This window comes from Aythya ferina (genome assembly GCF_964211825.1).
Source record: "Aythya ferina genome assembly, chromosome: 22".
In the NCBI taxonomy this organism is placed as follows: Eukaryota; Metazoa; Chordata; class Aves; order Anseriformes; family Anatidae; genus Aythya; species Aythya ferina.
The window spans coordinates 4,986,004-5,006,894 of NC_140320.1; the positions used below are offsets into that span (position 1 = coordinate 4,986,004).

The following is a 20,891-nucleotide window of genomic DNA, read 5'->3' on the forward strand; positions in this document are numbered from 1 at the left end:
GAAAACAGCTCTGTAAGGAACCACAACTAGAAAAAGAAAAAAAAAAAAAAAAACTGTGGGAGAGGCTATTACATATGCAACTGCAATAAACATATTATTGGTACCGATAATAACAATAATAAAACTGACATGCCCAAGACATGGTGTGCTTTTAGGTTATTTACCATTTTGCATTGCTCTTGTTAACAAACATTGAAAATAGAAGCAAAACAGTCTTTAGAGATACCAGCACTAAAATAATCAAAGCACAAATAACGTAAAAGCCGCATTTTTATTTTTTTCAGCCTGGTTTCTTAACAAAAACGATGTGTTGGTTTCTCTGGTCTCTGTTCTTATACCACTTCCCAAACTTCAAACTTTCTGGCCAATTTCCAACAAACCAAGAAGACAGAGTAAAGGCCTAAAGGATCCTTCCTTTCATGCAAATTTCAACAAAATATGGACCTGATAAAGGCAAGCAACCCTGTGAACATCTCTATCAAGAGAAAGAAGTTCATTCTTAACTCAACTTAAGCAAACCCACACAGAAATGGTGCTGGAAATCAGGCTTCTGCAGTCCTCTAACTCCAAACTACCTCTATTTCAAACAAATATTAAAAGAAAAATAACATAACAGAGTGGGCTGATAACATGAGGACAAGGCGGGGACCCAGAATGTGGAACAGCTTCACTCTGACTGAAAAAGGGAAAAACCTGGAAACAGCAAGAGGAAGACTTCCACTTTCTGTCCACACAGCACAAAACAAAACCTTTTCCACGTAACTCCCTCAGGACTACTGCAATAAACCTGATCAACCAAAGAGGTGCTGGAGCAACTCAGACTTAAAAAAAATAAATATTTAATAACGGATTTGATAATAAATATTTAATAACCTCTAAAAAATAGGCCTGTGGGATGAGAAACTGGGAACAGAAACAGCATAGCAGAGAAAACTTTTAGAAACATTTCAGCCACACAAAATCCAAGCATTGCATGCTGAATAACAAACAGGATCAAGAATACAAAAGGAACATTAATTCAAATAACATTAAAATACCATTGACTGGTGTGTAAGTGATTTTCAATTTAAAAGCCAACATGCAAATAATCCATTTTTATAGGTTCATTGTACTATAATCTTTATGCATCTTTTTTCTGAAAGAAACTTGCATATGGCAATGATCACAGCATACACCACTGTACAAGTAAATCCCTGTCCCTTTTCTATGGAAATGGTGCCAATTTCTTGGTGCTGATGTGCTCAGGCAGCCCACCACATGCAGTGACCTGGCCAGGTTTTGACTCTTCAGGTGTGCTCCAGCAATGTCCGAGCATCCAAAACGCAGCTGCAAGAAACCCTCTCTACTCATTTGCACCATAACCTGATGACATTTCTGTAGCTCCAACTCCCCTGGAGCACCTATAAATCTTTCTGTGATTTAAAAGGGTAATCTTTCCTTTTGTAGAGCAAAAGTTGCAATGATGAAATACTATAGCCTTTTAAAATCCACAATATTGAAGGTTAACTTAAGTCTAGCAGGAAGGAATACCTAGTTTGCAACATAAGAACAATTTTAGGAAAATAAAAATGAATTTGGAGAATTTAAATTTGGCCAAAGTACAACTCCATGGCACGGAACTATGCATGAGACCATGAGCTTTCAAAAGGGGTCCAGATCTTTACTCTTATACCCTTGGCAAAATACAGGAATCTAAACCTTTAGGTTGTCCATATGATGGTGAGTGTGCAGGAAGGGAACAAGAAAGGTACATGGCTTGAATTAGAAACACTGCGTTCTTCTCCTGTGTGACAATGAACAAGTTGTTTAGTCACTTGGTGACTGTTTTCCCCATCTGTGGAAGAAAATAATGTTGAATGCTCACTTTGCCCACACAGCATTACGTAAAAACAGTTTTTAAAGGTACATTTTCGAGCATGGTAGCATCATCAGAAGTTACGTCCTGGGAGTCATTCTCTCAGATATTCATGCAAAGCAATGCCTTTTAAGAGTCAGGGGGCTCTTTTTGCAGCCTTGACAGATTTGCATTATGGGTTAATTAATTTTTGTCAAGGGCTTTCAGAAAGTCACAGAAAAAGGCACTGAGTAAATGGAAAGTCATTATTAATAGTGCTGAGATGAGGCCAAAGAAAGCAGATCTGGATCAGAACCTGTACAGCTCTAAGCCTTGGATTGCTCAAATCTCTCACAATAGTAATTAATGAATGAGACTGCAAACATTTGTTTTTTTTCAGACAGAATTATTACCTTGATACAAAATGCCTGAAATCACTTCAAAGCAAAATATTTAAGTTGTAAATATATCAGAGAGCACTGAAAAGCATTTGAATTTAATCTCCCAAGTTGTGCTCCACACTTAGCTCTTCTTGTACTGCTTTTATTATTATAATCTTGATAAAGGCACTCCGAGGTGAGAAACAGAGCTTAATAATTCACACCCAGCTGCAAAAGGCAGTACTCAGGCAGAGCTCTAGTTGTGAATTATTACACCTGGAGACACATCCTGGAGTGTGCTCACCACCATATCTGGTCTCAGGGGTGGGAGAGAAGGAAATGGGTAGGGGAAAGGATGCTGCGCTTCTGTAAATACATTTTTAAAACCAAGCTACCACTCAACCACGTTCAGGTGCTCTTCTGGTGGAGAACAAGCCAGAGGGTGGGGGATCAGGGGCGAGTGCAGGTGTAAGCCATGCAGGGCACATTCAGCATCAAACTGCTGCTGGTTGCATCAGCCTAGCAACTGTTTATGCAAACAATCTGGCTGACTCATTAAAGTACTGCTCTGATCAGCTATTAACTGTAACTGACAGATTAAGAGGAGAACAGCATGAGACAGATACTTCAGAAGTGAGAGCAAAACATACTGGGAGCTTAATCTATGTTTTAATTCCAGCACCCTGCTCCCCGCCCCCAGCCCTCTCCTTTGTCGCAGTGACTTCCCATGGCATGTTTCATATTGTTTAGTGCATATCTTGGCGCCCACCTAGACAGCTTCGCATTCTCGGCAGCACCCGGTGGCACCCACATGTTCATTTGACATTCCAGGGAACCCATTGCAAAAGCCACACATTCTTCCTTGCCTTTCTGAAGGCTGCTTAGATCACAGATGCTGCTGGTATCACCCACTGTGCTTCAATACTTCTCATGTCCCATGCACATTCTTTGGGGTCTAATCCTTTCAAATAATAGTGCTTTCCCTAAGATGTTGCCTGATACCAATGAAAAAAAAAAGGGCTGAGATAGATGCTTGCTCTTTTTCATTCCCCTAAGCTGATAGACGAGACTTGTCAAAGGCAATCAAGACAAACAGCTCAAAACTGCTACTATTCTATTACATATTTCATGTCTTCTGTGTAGCAGGGAAGTCCCAGCCCTAAAGAATTTCCCCTCTGAATTAGAAAAACTTCCAAAAGCCCCATCTGGTTCTCACACAGCACACGATTTGTGGAACTCATCGCCCCAGGACTCTCCAGTCCGTTGACAAAAAGGGATCTTATATGTAATTAGACAAATAAATAGAAGTCCACCTGAGCTACTAAGCACAAAACCAAAAGCTACAGATTGCCAGAAGTTAACAGCATGGCCTTGAAAAACATGAAGGTGTTGCTGGCCTTGGTCTTTTCTGATTCTGACCATCACTTACTGGCTCCTGCGAGAGGCTGGAAGCTGGCGGACAAGGTCCTTGGGCTGAGCACAGCACAGCTGATTTTATGGGCAACCCCCAAGCAAGTACATCATTGGGCTGAAACACTGCAGCACAGGGGCCTTGGGATAAGCTCAGCACCCAGGACTGCTTTAAATACCAGCTAAGACTTTGCTCTTCCCCTTTCCCGTCCTCTTCCTCTATCTCACTGGGCTTGATTTCCAAAATGGAAATATCTGAATTCTCCACTTTTTCTTTTCTTTTTTTTTTTTTTTTTGTCTTCTCCTTTTGTTTTTGTTGTTGTTGTTGTTGTTGTTGTTCTGAATGAGAAGCAAAACTTAAGTTAAGCACCCCTTTGCACTGCACAATGATACAACTTCTATTCCCTTTTCACATGAGCCACATCCTCCAAGAACACCATGCCAAACCCAGGTATGTCACACAGCATAATCCAGGGCTGCCCAGTACTCTACAATGGTTCAAACAGTGCAGATGCCCCATTAAGGCTGGGCTGTGGGGTCAGGCCGGTGTGAACTGTGATCCCCTTAAACCTCTTCCCCTCTCCTGGGATGTGCTGGAAGCATTAATAGGGCTGCAATGCAATTAGCCATTAAGCCTAATATCCCATTAATAGTTGCCAACAGCAGATGTGTGAGGAAAGCCAGAAGATCAGGGCAAGTGTATTCCAGTATTTCTCCTATATACTCTGGTTTTGAGTGGTCTGCAGTGATTTTGGGATGAGGGGTGATCTCTGTAGAAGGCCTGGGATCTCTCTTCTCACCAATGAGCAGTAAGACCCATGTACCTCACTGACTCAAAGAAGCAGCTCTGAGAGAAATGGAGTGCATAAGTTGGTCACCATCTTTCCCATAAATATTACCCAAAACACTTTATTTCCTGCAGAGATAAGAATATCTCCCATCTTTATCAGTTCCACATTGCAATCAATGTGGTCTGCATTTAAAACACACACACAAACACGCATCTCTCTATCTCTATATATAATGGATGTGTTTCAATACATACCATGTATATATAGCATGTCTTGCCACACTGTGCAGGATTAAGTGCATACTTCCACAGAGAAATAAATAAATACCCAGCAATTTCTCAATTTCTTCCTGCTGTGTGGCAGTGGTGAAAATTGCTTAGAAATAGGACTATTATAAATATTCTATATATAACCACACATTGTGGAGGAGTGGGGGGAAAAAGGGGAGAAGGTTCATATGTTTGAAAAATGCGAACACAAAGGAGGGCATAGAAACACATCCAGCCATTTCCACCTCGGTGCTATTTATAGCAGCAGTGTTACGAGGTGTTTGTTTAAAGGGGCACTGGCAGAGTGTGGAAGGACCTAGCCCTGCTTCGAGGAGGCATGCAAACAATATTAACTTGGCAAAAGAAAGGCGGACTAATCTGGCCCCAAAATTGTGGCTGTTCTTGCTTTCTTTCCATGTCTGTAAGAATTGAAGTTTTGAACTGTATTTGCTTCCTCATTAACACTTTTATTCTGCTAGCCTGGGGAGGTGGCTTACTGGCTTTGGGGTCGGGCCCCGGAATGAAAAGAGAAGAAACAGGGAAATTAGCAAACATTTCTGCTGCCGCACTGCCAAATTTCCCTGCTTTAGAGCAGGCATTGGCAAAGGAGTCAAATTTCAAAATGTTCTGGTTAGCTCCGCAGTTGGTCGAAAGTAAAAATGAAAAATATTCACTCAAACGCTGCCAATTCTTCTGTGAATGTGTTTAGTTTTGAAATTCGGTAGAAATATTGAAATAATTGGGATGAAAAATTCAACCAGCTCCTTTGAGAATACTTTGCTTCTGAAGAGTTATAGCACCAACCCCTGAAGAGCTCCCTATTGTTCCCTTGTGAGATGCCATATGGAGTAGGAGGGGTGGGAACTCAGGGGAAGAGTTATGACAATGAAAACAAAAACATAAATAAAATAAAGGAAGTTCTGTGTTCTCTGTGGGGACATGACTGAGGACTCACCAGTCCGGCCACAAGCAATTTCTGCTCCTCAAGCCATGCGTGGATGGGATGGCAGCAGCGCAGGAGGGTTCTGTAGCCCTGAGTTAGATTCGGGCAGGCCAGCGAGCGAAAGAGCATCCCCAGAGGCAATTGGGGTGGCTGTACGCTGCTGGAGTCGGCTCCTCGCCAGCTCAGTCCCAGTGGCCAGACGAGTTCTCTATATTTTTACTCATTATAGGGAATTGCAGCAGCCCCATGACAAGAATAAGACGCTCTACTTTGGGAGGATGTTGAAGCAGAGATCCCCATTCATGTGCCTGGCTGTTAGCAGGAGTGAAAAGCTACCTCAGCATGTCCTTTGCTGCTCAGAGCCAAGGGAAGACCCTCTCCTGTCTCCTCTCCTTCAAGCACAAGGCTCCCCCAGAAGCCTGCAGAGATGCCTACAGCCCATGAGCCCCCTGGCATGGCTGCGTGCTTGGAGCCCACCAAATATTTCCAGTTGTGATGTGCTATTCCCAGGTGAGCTGAAGTGCAGGTCCTTACACAGCGCTCCAGCCCATTAACTCCTAGCTCCCAGGCACGAAATTTGCTCAGAGTCCTATCGACGCTGGCAGAAAACGCAGTAACTGCTTAGTAATAAAACCACCAATTCCTCCGACGAGAGCTGCAATATGGTAATGAACGTCTCCGCTCGCTTTTAAGAGGTTGTTTTGTAACTGCAACTGATAGCTTTTTTAATAAGCTTATAAAACTCTAAGAAAACGTTGGGCCTTCGTCACCTCTCGCATAAACCCAAGTGAAGCAGGAGGCAGTGCTGGCAGAATCAGGCCCCATTGGGGGCAGGCAGCAGCAGCCCCTCACCGCCTCTCCTGCCCAGCACCTTCAGCCCACGCTTTATTTTATTAAGGCTACGGGGCCGCTAACTCCAACAGCCTTGTTTTCCGTCTCCCAAAGGACTTGTTGACACACAAAAGCTGTCCTGCTTTGGCTAGGCTATATGGCCTGGAAATAGAGTAAAGGCATGCCTATGGGCAGGGGAAGGAGTCACAGTGGTATAAATCACTTTTCCACTAGTACACGCTGCCTGCCGTGCCACTGTTACTGTTTTTGTAAAAACAATGCTTATGTCTATATAAAAACTGTATAGAAATCTAGACATAAAACAAAAGCTATCAGATTGTCTGTGCTTAATTATATGCTTTAATTGTTTAACTGCAGGGGCGTTTGGCAGTTATAAATACACAGTTAAAAAAAAAAAAAAAAAAAAAAAAAAAAACTTGAAAGAAGTTGAATCAACCTGAGAAAATAAAATATCATCCTACGAAATGCTTGATATATTGTTACTTTGATAAGTTCAAACAAGTGTGACTCACTATACAACCATTCTATCAATTCTGAACAAAAAACTGCATGGGATTATTATGCTTTTAATCCAAAGAGCTGGGTATTTGGAATTCCTCAAGCCCTTTGTGGTGTCATATTAGCTAGGCCAGTCTCTCATGAAAAGAATGTATTGTTGAATAGAGTTGAGTCCGGATCTCTGCTCCATTGGGTTGATAAAATGGCAGTTGATTTAAAAAGAACCAGCTTGTCTGGAGAAAGGATTAGCAGATTAAGAGACTGCATGTAATTTTTTTTTATGTAATGTAAAGTTACATTTCATAACTAAAAGGGATTAATTAAAACGTTAATAGAAGGAGAGATGTTATTTTTCCAGGGACAAATGCCTCACCACACATATGAACATTCACTTTAGTTGCTGCTGCCTCAACAGTAGGAAATGAAACGCTGCTCTCTGTAAGAGTGGGCACAGAAAAGAAAAGCGAGAGGTTTGTGTGGTGGCTCAGCATTTTATTTTCCTGTTACACTGATCTGGATTTCAGAACAGAAAAAGAAATCCCTGTGCAGCTGTGTGTGTGCGTGTGTGTATATATACTATCACAATCGTTTTTTACTTGCATTGAAGAATAGGGGAAAAGTACTTTTGTCTGATGCATTTTCTGTATAACAGGATCCTTTCTGTTCTTTCCATGTTTTGTTTCTGCTTTTTAATTTAGAGAGTGGATTCTGCTCTCCTACACGTACATTTTCAGGGAGTTAGGAACAGTTTTGCAGCAGGGAGAGGTGGACAGGACCACTGCAGTGGCTTGTTCTGCAGCAGTAATTTGCAGAAAAGTTTCAGAGCTTGCCCATAAAAGCCCTACCTGGGTACAGTGTTAGCACTGTTTACATTGAAAACTTCAAAGTAAATCGCACCATGAGAAGCTGTTGAATTTAAAGCCTGTGCCACAAAATTTCAGCCCATCCTAAAATCCAAGTTCAGGGCTGTGCTGTTTTGTTCTGGTTTCTTTTCTTTCCTAAGAGCAAATTTTTGTCTTGAATTTTGGACTCCCCAGGTTTGACACTTTTGAGTAGCTGCTGGGGAGTTGGCTGGGGGGGAGGGGGAAGGGCAAAAATAGGACCCCAGCACTGTCTCCCAGCACCTCCAGGCTCACTCATCCTTTCCTCCACCTAAGCTGATGGGCATCTTCTCAAATGCAGCACATGCTGCTCATCTGCCTGATTCAGGAAAAAAAAAAAAAATCATTAATCAAAATTTGTCATTATTTTCAGCTTTCTCCCAACTGGGCAAATAATTTGAGGATTGTGTCTCACCCCCCTCTCTCCCCCCCCCCCCCCCCCAAGAATAACGGCAGATGATTTCCCTCAGTCTGTCATTTATTGCTAGCACTTAAATATACCTGTGTAATAAATTTTAATTGTGTTATAAAGTTGTTTATTCACCGCCTTAAGCAGTTGTGTACAGATGTGCATTGATGATGCCATAATGCAAGTAGGAGAAATTTCAATTCACACTTAAACCATCCTTTCTTTCACAAAAAAATTTGGACTAATTGACAATATGCTATAACAAAACCTACATTATTGACATATTTATTTAGACCAATGGCTAACCTATTACAATGATTTGGCACTGATAACCAAATTTTTCAGAAGAAAATGCATATCTCCTCCAGATCACAATGGAAAACCTTAATGAGGAAGTTTCTTCCTGATCCTTTCCTCAGTTGCTATTTAAACTATGCCCCGAAGTAGGAGGCTTGGTGCCGGTTCTTTGCTAAGAATAGCATCCCACCCATTTTACTGCAGATGTTTCCATTCACTGTACAAATGTTCAATGAATTTTTCAATCCCACCAGATTCCTGGCCTCAGCCATGTCAAGAGACAAAGAACTCCACAGGTTTTTGTAAACTGTACAAAACCCAGTTCTTTTTAACTATTCTGAATGTACTGCAATTCACCTTCTCTGTTCTTTTATTATTTACTTCTATGTTCTCTGAACAATCTCTTTCAATAAATTATTCTATTGAGAACTTTTGCAGGCCCCTAATTATTCCTGTTGTCCGTCTCCCAGCTGTTTCTATTTATTCTGCATCCTACTTGTGTAGGAGTGACCAATGCCATGGGACACTGATATAATATCTTTATATTTTCAATATCATGTTCCATACCAGTAGGGTTTTTTCTACCGCTTCACTGGTGTTTTTCTTAGCCACTGCTGTGGACTGAACAGTGATACCATTGAACCGTTCAGTTACAGACCTTTGTTTTCTTCCCTTCAGTGATAACTTAGATAGATACGGGCTGTCCAAATATGCTTTTGAAGAGTCCCTTGGTGTTGTCAGCCAGGAATTTCCACCCTGCCCCTCACGTTTCCATTTTTCCATGTAAGGTTCCACTAAAAACCTTCAGCTTCTCCCAAATCAACTTGAATCATCTCTGCATTTTCCTGCCTTACTTCTCACCTCTTTGCCAACTCATCAGCATATATATTTAAGCAACTCCAAAACTCCAGGCACTGCTTTTTTTTTTTTTTTTTTTTTTTTTTTCCATATTAAAAATGGGCCATTTTCTGCCCTTCTCGGGGTCTGTGTTGGGGGGTCTTTTTACTCATGTCTAATCCATGACAGTGCTTTACCAGTCAGCCCTTGGGTCCTTAGTTTCCTCGGTAGCCTCTTGTTAGGGACTTTGTCCAAAGCCTTTCTGCATGTCTATATGAATTATGTCAACCAGCTTTCCCTTATTCACTAGTTTGTTGACCTGTTCCCAAGAGTCTGTTATAGAGATGTGAATTTCCTTTGCAGAAGCTGCATTGGTTCATCTGTATCATATCAAGTAGTTGTTACAGATTTCTATTTTAAATAATCTCTTCATTCAGCCTGCCCAGTGCTTAATTAAGCCTTGCTGATTTGCAATATGCAGGATGAACATTTCCAAAGAGGCAGCCTTTGCAGGCTTCCCATAGAGTAGCTGATTTGAGCAGGATTATCACTTTTTTCAATAGCTTGGTCACATCTTCCTAATCGCAGGTATGTGCTTTTTGGTCCTTGTAACTTGTTGTTCTTTTACTGTTTGTCTTACAGCAGCGGATCACAGCCATAAACCAGGCCTCCATGCTGCTGAATGCTGCACAAAAGCAAACCTCAACCTCCATCCTCACCTTGGTGCTCCCTTCTGTCACTGCAGTGCGTCTTCCCCTACTATCCCCTGTCATAAGAGTTAATAGGTAGGTCTGACTTTTATTTGTCTGCAATATTGTTATTTTCCTTCAGCATTTTCTTAACCTTCCCCAAGTCTAACAAGTATTTTCTTTGCAGTCCCACTGTTTCTAGCAAATCAATAAATTCTCTGCAAGTTGTTTGCGTCTTTATGTGCTCTTCAAATTCCCCATTAGCCTGTCTAATTTCCATCTTGTATTTTAGCCAGTATTGTTTATATCCTATTCTGCTAACGTCACTTGAGCTGTTTTTCCATTTTCTGGTGATATTTGTACTGTGAAAAGCACAGTCTGACGGGATTATTACCCCTCTTTAAAGTGCTGCTGAAGTATAAGAGATGAATGGCTGACAGTATTAACGCTACATTCAAATTGTCTAGCACGATCCATTGCAGAGAAACGTCGGAGAAGTGCAAAATATCAGTAAAAATTTGCAGATTCTTTTTAATTAGATCAACCCTCCCGTTATCACATAACCTGTACAAGTCAGATTTCTACCATCCGGGAGCCAGAATAACAGCAGTAACCTTAGAGTTAAAGCTTTCTTCAGCTCTATGAAGAACCATGATAAGACTTTGGCATATCCCTATATCATTTTATGCAAGCCAGACAAGGTGATTTATAAGTTATTCTCCCTGAGCTTCAATTAATTTCACTTAGGACATTTTCACAGTTGTACAATAAATGTTTAAATTAAGACATTTCCCTGCTCCCCACTCTGCCATGCAATGGAATTGAATATTAACCGGTTATTGGGTTCCACTCATGGCCTGTGCAATTACAGATAAGAACATCGATCTGGCAGGAAAACAAATTGGCTCTTAAAAGAGGGCGGTTTGGATCTGACAGGTTAAGATGATTAGGCAACGCTCTAATGGATTCTGTATATTATGCCTGGACATAGGCAGGAAGCAGACCATCCACCCCACGCCTGGGTACCAAATAATTACCCACTCTCATCCAGGAAACCCACCTTGCCAATTACCAGCTAGTTGGGACCCATTGTTTGCTACCTGAAATAATCTGTTTGGGACTAAAACCAGCACCCTGTTGCAACAGGATTTTATACTACTGGGTTGATAAAGCAATATTTGAAGGGAAATTTAGAGCAAGTGACAGGTACTGGCGCTATCTAATGACTAATGTAAAGAAAACCCCATCCCACAGTGACCTTATCATCTAGCTGGGTTCTCAAGTAAAGTGAGGGCTTTGCAGCAGCTTTTAGGCCCACAGACAAACAGACAGGTCTGACAGAGGTCTGGAGGAACTGTCGCTACCTTGCAATTTATAAAAGGACACTGCTGCAGCTGTGAGTGAAAGAAATCAGAAGTCTTACACGTGCACTATCTCTTCCTTGGCCTGCAGCAAATCACATAGCCTTTCTGTGTCCCGTTCCTCTGCAGGGAGCAATAAGTCATGGGGGAGGTGGGTTTTTACTAGGGAAGATAGTGATTGTCAAGAAAATCATACTTTTGCAAAAACTCCTGGCTTGCAAAAAGTGTTTTTCCAGGGAGGGTTTGTTTTTTCTGCAGATGTGACATAGCCCAGGGAACCTTCTCAGATTTCCAAGTACAGCTCTGGAGAGCTGTGAACAGCTCAGGCCCCCAGGCTGAAGAAACCCACCAGCAGAGTAACCCAGCAGGTTGCCCTGGGTCTGGGACCTCTGGGTTTTCACAGCAGAAGACCATGGAGCTGCCCTTGGGCTTCATTCCCCATACGGGAGGACACCAGAATCTGGGATTTTTATTCCCCGATTAAGTATGACATTACCATAATATTGAAAACTTCTGGGGACATGAATTACCATCCTCTCAGATAATAATGAAAAGTCAAGTAGGTATATATACAAATATATATATATATGAAAACATATATATATTATATATATATTTTCTAAAAAAGTGAGATTCTACAGCTTTAAAAATAGCATCATGTTTTACCTTTTTCTTTTTTCTTTCCTTTAGGAGAAGCTTTATAATATACAAGTTCAAGCACAGTCACCAGCAGCTGCTCCTTTGGCAGCTACATTGAGGCTCAGTTCTAGTTACTCGGCTATATTCGGATTTAACTGGACTAAACTACCCCCACACCAAGTTGCACGGGCCAAAGATGTGGCCATGACAAAAAAATAAAATAAAATAACTGATCTATAGTTCCACACAACTCCTGGGCAGGACAATCAATTCTACACATTTCTTGTCTTCAGAAAGGTCAGTAGTCATGTTATTAATGGGCTACAAACACAGGCTACAGATTTCTGTTGCAATTGCTGGCTGGTTTTTCATTTTCCTGCAAAGCAAAGCTGTCTTCTCACTGGTACATATTCTGTGATGGAGGTATGACCCTTTTACTGCAAGGGCTGGAGAGATGAAATGAAAATCACCCCAGATATCTCAGTAATATCCTTCTCAAGACCTGGGAATGGTATTTATATGCAGGTATCTTAGTCACTGGTGGTCATGATGGTCCCGGTAGTATCAAGAGACCCACTTCAACCTGAATAGTCTTAGAGCACAGATGGCTTTCTATCAAGGATAAATTTGGCCCAGACTGGCAATTGTACCATACAGAGAATTGAGTTTCTTGATAATAACACTAGGATTTAATTGGATAATTTAGGCTTATACAGGAAGATATCTTGTTCCCAAATAAGCGACATTATCACCGCTATGTCTTCCTTCGGTCCGCCTACCCACCTCTCTCTCTCCAGCCTCCATTGGGTTAGCAATGCAGCCAGAAAAGAGGTTGCTATTTTCATTTTGATGATAGTCAGAATGAAGCATGGCTTGTCATAGTGGAGCATGAATTCCCGTGACACCAGATATTCAGCAATCTCACTACAGTACATCAGGCTTCAGACTCCTCAGGGGAAAAACCTCATGGAGAAAACCAAAACAGATCAGAAATCAAATATCAGATTGCTGCTTTCTATTGCTCAAAGTTCAGGCTTGGGATTATAACGTTTTCATGTTCTTTGCAAGGTGGTTTACTGGATTTCCTTCAAGTCTTATTTTCCATAGCATTGCAAAGGGTTTGATTTTTTTTCTATATTTATCATTTTATAATAGGAAATACATTTAAGGTTTTCTATTTGGCAAAACAGAAGATGTAAAGAAATGAGAGAATATAATAACAACAATAATATAATAACAACAATATTTCTCCTTCCCTTCTCTCATTTTGTCACTGTTCAGTTTTGAAAAACCTAATGAACTTGCAAAGACAAACAGGTTCCCTTTTTTTTTTTTTCCTCCAGATTCCTCCCCTGTGTTGAGGGCCATCTGTAGCTACAATGAAAGACATTTTCCACTCAGTTAATCCAGAGACTAAACCTTCCAAAACTCTCTACATGTTTTGTGTTAAGAATACATTGTGAGATCCTGTTATCGGTGCAGCTTGAGATTCTGCAGTGACATAAAATCTTGTAGATAATACAAACTGAGCTGCATTCAGAAAGCACCTGATAAAAACAGAAGAAATTCAGAAAATCCACTTTTTTAACCAAATGACCTCCTTGTCCCTTCCCAAATCTATGTGTAGTCCCTGACTTTTTATGAGTAGTTTGGCTTTACACTTGATCCAAAGCCCTTGAAACTGTTTGAAAGATTCCTACCGACCTCAGCAAGCCTAACATCAATCTCGGAGACTACAAAGGACCACTGCATCCTTAAAATAAAAAGATGGAAATTTGTGCCAAAACTAGTTTTCATTTCATAGGTACAGCTGCCACTCGTCCCTTGATATTTCTATGGTGCTCTGGAAACTGGCTGCAGCATTTGGCTATAAATCCATATCTTGTCCTCAGTGGTAAACTTGTATTTAATCAGTATCTGATTCTGCTCTAGTAAAACCAGCGGCAGATTTGCCAAGGAGGTAAATGGAGGGAGGATCAGACCCTTAATGAATGCCATTTGTTAAGTCTTTCAACATACCAATGCAGTGTGTGCCATTCCAAATAAATGGCTGCTCATTTTATAGCAAAACATACAAACAAAGTAGTTTTAGGGAAGAATAATCACAAGAAAGGACAGATTATAAATCCTAGCAGTGAAACTCAAGCATGATAAAGCCCACAAATGAAACCAAAACGGGCTGCAGCAATTTAAGCCAGGTTCATTAAAACGTGTGCGTGATGCTACAAGCTTGGGGCTGTGCTGAGCTTGGCTGCATAAATCACCCCAGTGGGCTACACCAGGTGAGGGAGGACTTGGCTCTTCACTGCAGAAGGGACATATTCTCAGGGACACTCATTGGGCACCTTCCTGATGGGCACAACATTACATTTAGAGCTTCCTTGCTGCCACCACCTTAGCCTCACTGCCAGGAGGAGAGTTTTTCCTTCTTTAGATTAAGTCCAAATTGGGCCTGATAGTTACCTAATTTATTATTTTTTTTAATTGAGCTGGTCCATTTATATAAGTAGATTCTGTACTCAAGAAAGCAGGCTTATTGATCAAACCCGACCTATTTTCTTGGTCCATCCACCACTAACGTGCCATGCTGCAGCAGCAACACAAACCTGCACTGCGCTCCTCCATCAATATCCCTCATTTGCTCCAGCAACGACAAGATGCATGTTCAGTGTTTGAAGCCTGTTCAGTCATTGATCTTATTAATAAAATTGTCAATGGGAATAGATGGGTAAATTATTATCAATTGCAGAGACAGCTTTTGTAACACAGGCACACAGGCTCGAGTGTGCTTTCAGGGCTGAAAGCAGCAACTCATTTTTCATAGGCCATGGAGCAGCCAGCCAGAGATAGCTGCCTTTTGTTGCAATTCTGCATATTCAAATGAAGAGTGTAGAAATTAAATGTCATAACTGAAGGTGTCTGTAACCTATCCCTGTGCTGCTTAGCTCAGTAATACCTGAGCAGTTCAAAAGAGAAAAAAAAAAAAATCTAAACAAAGCAAAAGCAATCCCCAACATCTCGATGAAGAAAAAGATGATTAACTGCCTTGAACAGGAGGGGACACACATACACCAAGAGATTTCATGACTCCACAGCAACGCCAGAGAAAGAATTCAGCCCTCCTAAAACACAAGCCAGTGTTTTAACGTTTAGCTCCTTATTCTACCCAATGCCCTTTTTTGAAAGGAAACATTGGGAAACACATGGCTGTTGAGTGGAAAAGCTGTACAGCTTCACAGCCCTGTCCCAGGCTCTCTAGCCATCCAAGCCTTCTTTAATATATTTCTTTATTGAAAACCAGCACTCGTGTTCTGAGGAATTGAAGTCAACATTCTATGTGACACTCTTTCTTCCAAAATAATATTGCAGAAATTTGGTATTTATCAGAAGAGATTAATTGAATCCCAACAGTACTGTACATCAAATAAAGGAACAGGGCCCCTATTTATCTCTTAAAGTTCTAAAAATGAAAAACATCTAATCACTAGTTCCCTTTGATGAATGCCTCATTGTTCGCCTCTACGGAGAGGCATTTCATATGGCACTGGCAATACAGTGTTGTTAGAGGGGGGGGGTTGCAAGATTGCTTTGAGAATTTAAGTATAATTACATTTATGTCCAACCAGAAAGTATAAGTTTCCATGATACAGTATTTTCTTCTTTTTTTTTTTTCCTCCCCCCCTTTCCTTCCAAAGGAAAAAAAAAAATGCTCCTAAGGCGGAGCAAGCGGAAACTAATACAATTAAATACTTTGCTTTGCCTGCCAAGGACATTTGACTGCTACTGTGCTACATCAGGTATGTAATGAAAGGCAAATGACAACGAATCTTAATGTGGTGGGGAGCTTGGGTAACTGTAGTTTTATGTCAGGGATAGCTTGCTAGAGAAAAGCTGCATTGTATCTAGGATTAGCAGAACTGCAGGATTTCATTAATGACCGAACAGCTTTTTAGCAAAACAAAGATAGTTAGGGAGTAAAAAGAGAACATGACTAGAATGTGTACCACTAATTGGAAATGTATATTATCTTCACTTTGTTAGGGAGGAGGCACTGGGGTGCTCTACATTGTCATCTGGAGAATGTCAATTTGTACAAAAGTTTTCCCAGATTGGGATGTTGGACTGAGAGGCATCAACAGTTGGAAATACCCAGGTTTAAAGCAGACAGATTTACCAGGAAACATGCTGGAGCTGGGTGGGAAATGGGTTTCCCATCCTGCTGGCATTGGAGATTTCAAATCTCCACCTCCTCATCATCCTGAACCAAGAACAAAGGGACGACCTCAGCAGGTTTTGCACACAGATTGGATTTCTGCCGTTTAAAAACCATTCCTCTATTTTCAAACCATAAATTACATTTGCAAAATGGAATAGCCTTTCAGACCAGGGAACAGAGACTTCACCTTGGACAGTTGCATTTTTTTCCCCCCTCAGACATTTCAGCAACACTTTCTCACAGGCAGCTTCAGTTCCAGTTAGTTACCATTTTAATTTGCAAAACAAACTTCACTAGAAAACTACAACTCATATCCAACATGTATAGGGCCTTGTGAAGTCTATTAAAACCAGCAGGAATTTCTGCACTGAATTTTGTCTTGAGCTACATTTCGCAGTTGTTAGTTCAGTCTGCTGCCAGTGAACCCTGAGCTTTATTTATTTATTTATTACCTATAGAAAATATGACATCTGTTATCACATCCAGCAACTGCTTTATACAGGACAGTGAAAAATACATGGAAAGAAAAAAGAAAATGTGGGAGGAAAAAAAAAACACACACACCTTTTTTTTTAAAAAAAAAATTAAAAAATTATTAATGGGGCAGATCCTCCTTATATATTTAGATCCCTTTGCAGGGTTTGGGGGTGTGAAATTAACACCCACTCCAATGCTTTTTTACATGGCCAAAGTGGTGTAAAACAGCTCAAGTCAAATGACAATTAAGCTTATTACTTGAGACAGCTTTTTTTTTTTTTTCTTAAACTGCTTGCCCTTGACCACTAAGCAGAAGAGGGGGGGTGGCGGGGGACGACACAGGGACTCCTTAAGACAATTTTGAAACAGTCCAGTACTTTTCTGATCACTTTGCAAAGTTGAAATATGATTACAACCTTTTTGCATACAGAAAGAACCCATTTAAATGAAAAATTAGCTGCCTTAACAGGTCAAGCACATAGTTACATTAATGTTGTGTAGAACAATAAATCAACTTCGATCTCCAATTGAAAAAATGCTAATTTAGTTCAGTGATTCACTGATTGTACTTCCCGTGCGCCCCAGCGATAGAAATCTTTTCTTTTTATTTAATGCGAGACAGTGATTTGACGGCCCTCCTAATGGTGCTTGCAGACTATCAGCATTTCAGTGGAATTCTGATCATGGTTTTAATATTCCATGCAGCTTTGCCCCCTCTGATTTCATGCTGAAACATTAACAAGAGCTGACACTGGAGATTAGAAGCAGACAGCTGGAATGCCAGGTCTTTGTTGCAGCATGGACATGAGCCAACATCGTTCAACCGCAGCCAAGAGGGACCTGGGAAAGTCTTCTTAAGAAGGGGAGGTAGAAAGGGGGAGACAAGGTAGTTTACTGAAGGGCATATACAAGTAGATAATTGCAGAGTCCTTTCATCTTTTAAAGCCAAATTCTAATCAATCCTGGTTTATTAAGGGGAAAGAGGGTCATTAAAGGTAAATTTTGCACTGGAAAAAAAAAAAATCACCATTTAAACTCAGCAAGCATAAAAGTTTGCATAGAAAGCAACTGCATGTCCACAGCCACCTCTAATTTGTCTGCTTAACAATCGTGATTATTTGCAGTGCTTCTATTTGAAAATGCAGTGACGGTCTCCTTTAAAAAAAAGATTTAATCCACTTAGTTCCAGGTGAATAAATTGAGAAATAAAACTGGATTTATGTGCTGGTGCAGTGTGCGAACTGTAAATTCCCAGGCAAAAAGGAGGAGGTAGTATAACATAACATTCTTGTGTCTAATAAATTGTTTCCTGAGAACAGAAACCTAATAAAGATACATAATTTCATCCAAACCATGAAGCAACTCTTATTCTTCACACATTCTTCAGAGAGAAACTTAGGGAGAAGACAAGGGATGCTCTATGGTAAAGCTTTTTTTTGTTATTTTCTTTTTTTTTCTTTTAAATAAGAACTTTTGAGATGTAGAAGTTGTAAAGGGCAAACAGAGCAGATATTCAAACCCCAGTTTGTGGCAAGTTCTCAGTAATAAGCTGAGAAAGAAATTTCAGAACAAGGCAGGACTGTGGGAGGCTTCTGGGGAAGAAGCTTATCACTGAAAATTATATACCTGGAAGAGCGTGGTAGCCCAGGGGCAGGGCTCGAGTAAGTGGTTTATCCGGTCTTAACCAAATATGTAACCTTGGGCAAGTCACTTAATTTCTGCATCTCCCTTTCAAGCTTTCTCTCTCAAGTGCATGAACTTTTCCATTTTCTGCAATAAGCCTTGATAGCTTGCCATCTCACAGCTCGAGCACACAATAATACTAATTATTTCTCCCAACAACTTTTTATCTCTCACTACAGTTATCAATTATGCTGAGCCTGAATCATATTGCCTACTGTGTGTCAGGCTATCCAAACACATAGAGCTCGCAGTCTAAAAACCAGGGGCAGATGACGGAGTGCGAGGTGCAGATAAGGAGCTTGGTCCTTCAGGATCCCCTGCCAGAGGACAATGATGGCAAGGCATGAGCATTCTTGAGCAACTCCGTGCTCAGGGAGAAGGGCTCACCAGCACAAGGATCTTTACAGGGCAGGGACTGGAGTGATTAATGTGATGACTGCCCTTTTATTTACTTATTTAATAATTCCCATCTGCCCTCTCGCCAGCCATTTCTAGCTCCCTTCCTTTTCAATCTTAAAGAGTTGCAGAATAATAAACAAAGAGCAAATATTTGCACTAATAATCAAAAGGTGATCTGCGGACTCAAAATATTAGTAAAGAGTGCATGAATGGCAAGCATGCCTTTTATTATGTTTCCCTTCTATATTACCTTCCACCAAAGGCATAACGCTGTTTCCTGAAAATGATTTACAATTCCATTCTGCCTCCTTTGATTTCTGTACAAGCCTGGAACAACTCTCCCAGCTCCGTAGAGCAAGCCCAGATTTAAAAATCCCGCTGTTAATTATTAATCCTGATAACAGCTCCTGTCAGGTTGGTAAAACAAGCATAATTGGGTCTGCCTCACAGATGGGGAAACTAAGGCACGGGGAGGAGTAAGGGCAGCCCCACCGACAAGGAGGCAGCCCTGAGAGGGGTGAGAAGAACGGGGTTAGCAATAGTTACTGGTTTTGCTGGTGTCCCATGGTCATCTAGTAAAGGTGAGGCGACAGGTCCAGTCCACAGCTCAGGAACAACAGGAAACCTTCCCACAGCAAAGCTGAGGTGAACTGGGGAGCCCATCCGTGCGCTTAAATGGAACCATGGAGGCGATGGGTGGAGGTCCCAGGTGAGGCTGTTAATGACCGGTGGTGTTCTCAAGTCCCTGACCCATTGCAGGAGGGATCCTGCTGGCCTACTAAAGAGGGTATTCCTCTACCTGATTGCCCTTGCTTAAAAATAATAATAATAAAAATAAGCATGTTGCATTTCCATTTTGAATTTGTCTGGCCTGGTAACAAGCTTTTGTGCTTATCTCTGGTAGATTAAATGGCCTTTTGGTATCTAGCATTTCCTTCTCGTGAGTGCACCAGCAGAGTGCCAGCATGGAGTAATCAAGCCATCTCTCTCTATTCTTTTTCCTAAATAGCTCTTTCAGTCTGTCACTGCGAGAGCCTTCCTTTACACCTCCAACTACGTCGGTGGCTCTTTATAAGAAAAATGTCCCTATCAGAACTGCGTACAGTGCCGACTCCTGTAATGTCTTTCTGTAGGGCTGGAAATACCCCTCCTGTCACATCTTCCTCCCTGGAGGACTTGTAGGGGACCTTTAGCCAAAGCCTCCTCTGAAGCCATGCTTTGAAGCACTGCAAAGTTAGCACCACACCGACTGATGGGCTGGGAATAGGCTCATGGTCCCTGTCCAGGGATAAACTAGAAAGCTGTGACCATGGATATATTACTAGGGATAGGGCATACATAATCTGATGATATTTCTATGCCAACAAATGCCTTTTTGATACCAATATGAACAGTTCCTACAGGTCTAGACCTTGCCGTCATACCTGAACTTCCCAGCACAGTTCTGGCAAAAAAGCTTCTTGCTTCCCCACAGGACTACATCCCTGTTTGATCTCACTTTTCCCAACCATTATCCTTTCCACAGCCACACAAAGCTCCTTGTGATGTGCTGTTTTGGGATCTTCTGAGAAAAGGTGCTATATAAATGCAAAACATTATCATTGTTTGTCAGGGTGCCTCCTGTTGTATCTGTCTTCCTTCTGCTAATTGATTAGCTGTTGTCTAGACTTGAGCTCATTATCAGGAGTGCTAAGGCTCAGCATCATTTACTTTGTAGCTAAGTCAATCTGTGAAAACAAGTGGTAGGCTCCAAATTGTATAAGGAACACGTTCTTGCAGATGTAAATGGCCTGGGAAGGGAAAATAAAAGCTGAACTAGGTAATGAACGGAAATGGAACGGCCATCATTGAATCCACGAATACCATTGACCTTTCTCAGATTTACATCATTATCTAAAGTTCACCAGAGACCTTCCATGCTTGTTATCATTATCCCTCATTAGAAGTCACTCTAGAAACATTAACAAGCTTCTGAAATGCTTGGCTAATTGCTTTAATAAGGCAATATCAATACTAAGTGATAGTT

General features: G+C 41.1%; 1 long non-coding RNA gene across 1 annotated transcript; it reads right to left on the reverse strand.

Moving 5' to 3' along the window:
• Positions 1-7,448: 7,448 nt before the first annotated feature.
• On the reverse strand, positions 7,449-19,523 carry LOC311422597. The gene is made up of 3 exons (XR_014685429.1): positions 19,412-19,523; positions 12,874-13,053; positions 7,449-8,177 (listed from the first exon to the last, which is right to left on the reverse strand). It is a non-coding gene; the product is annotated as an uncharacterized lncRNA (long non-coding RNA).
• Between the last annotated feature and the right edge of the window lie 1,368 nt (positions 19,524-20,891).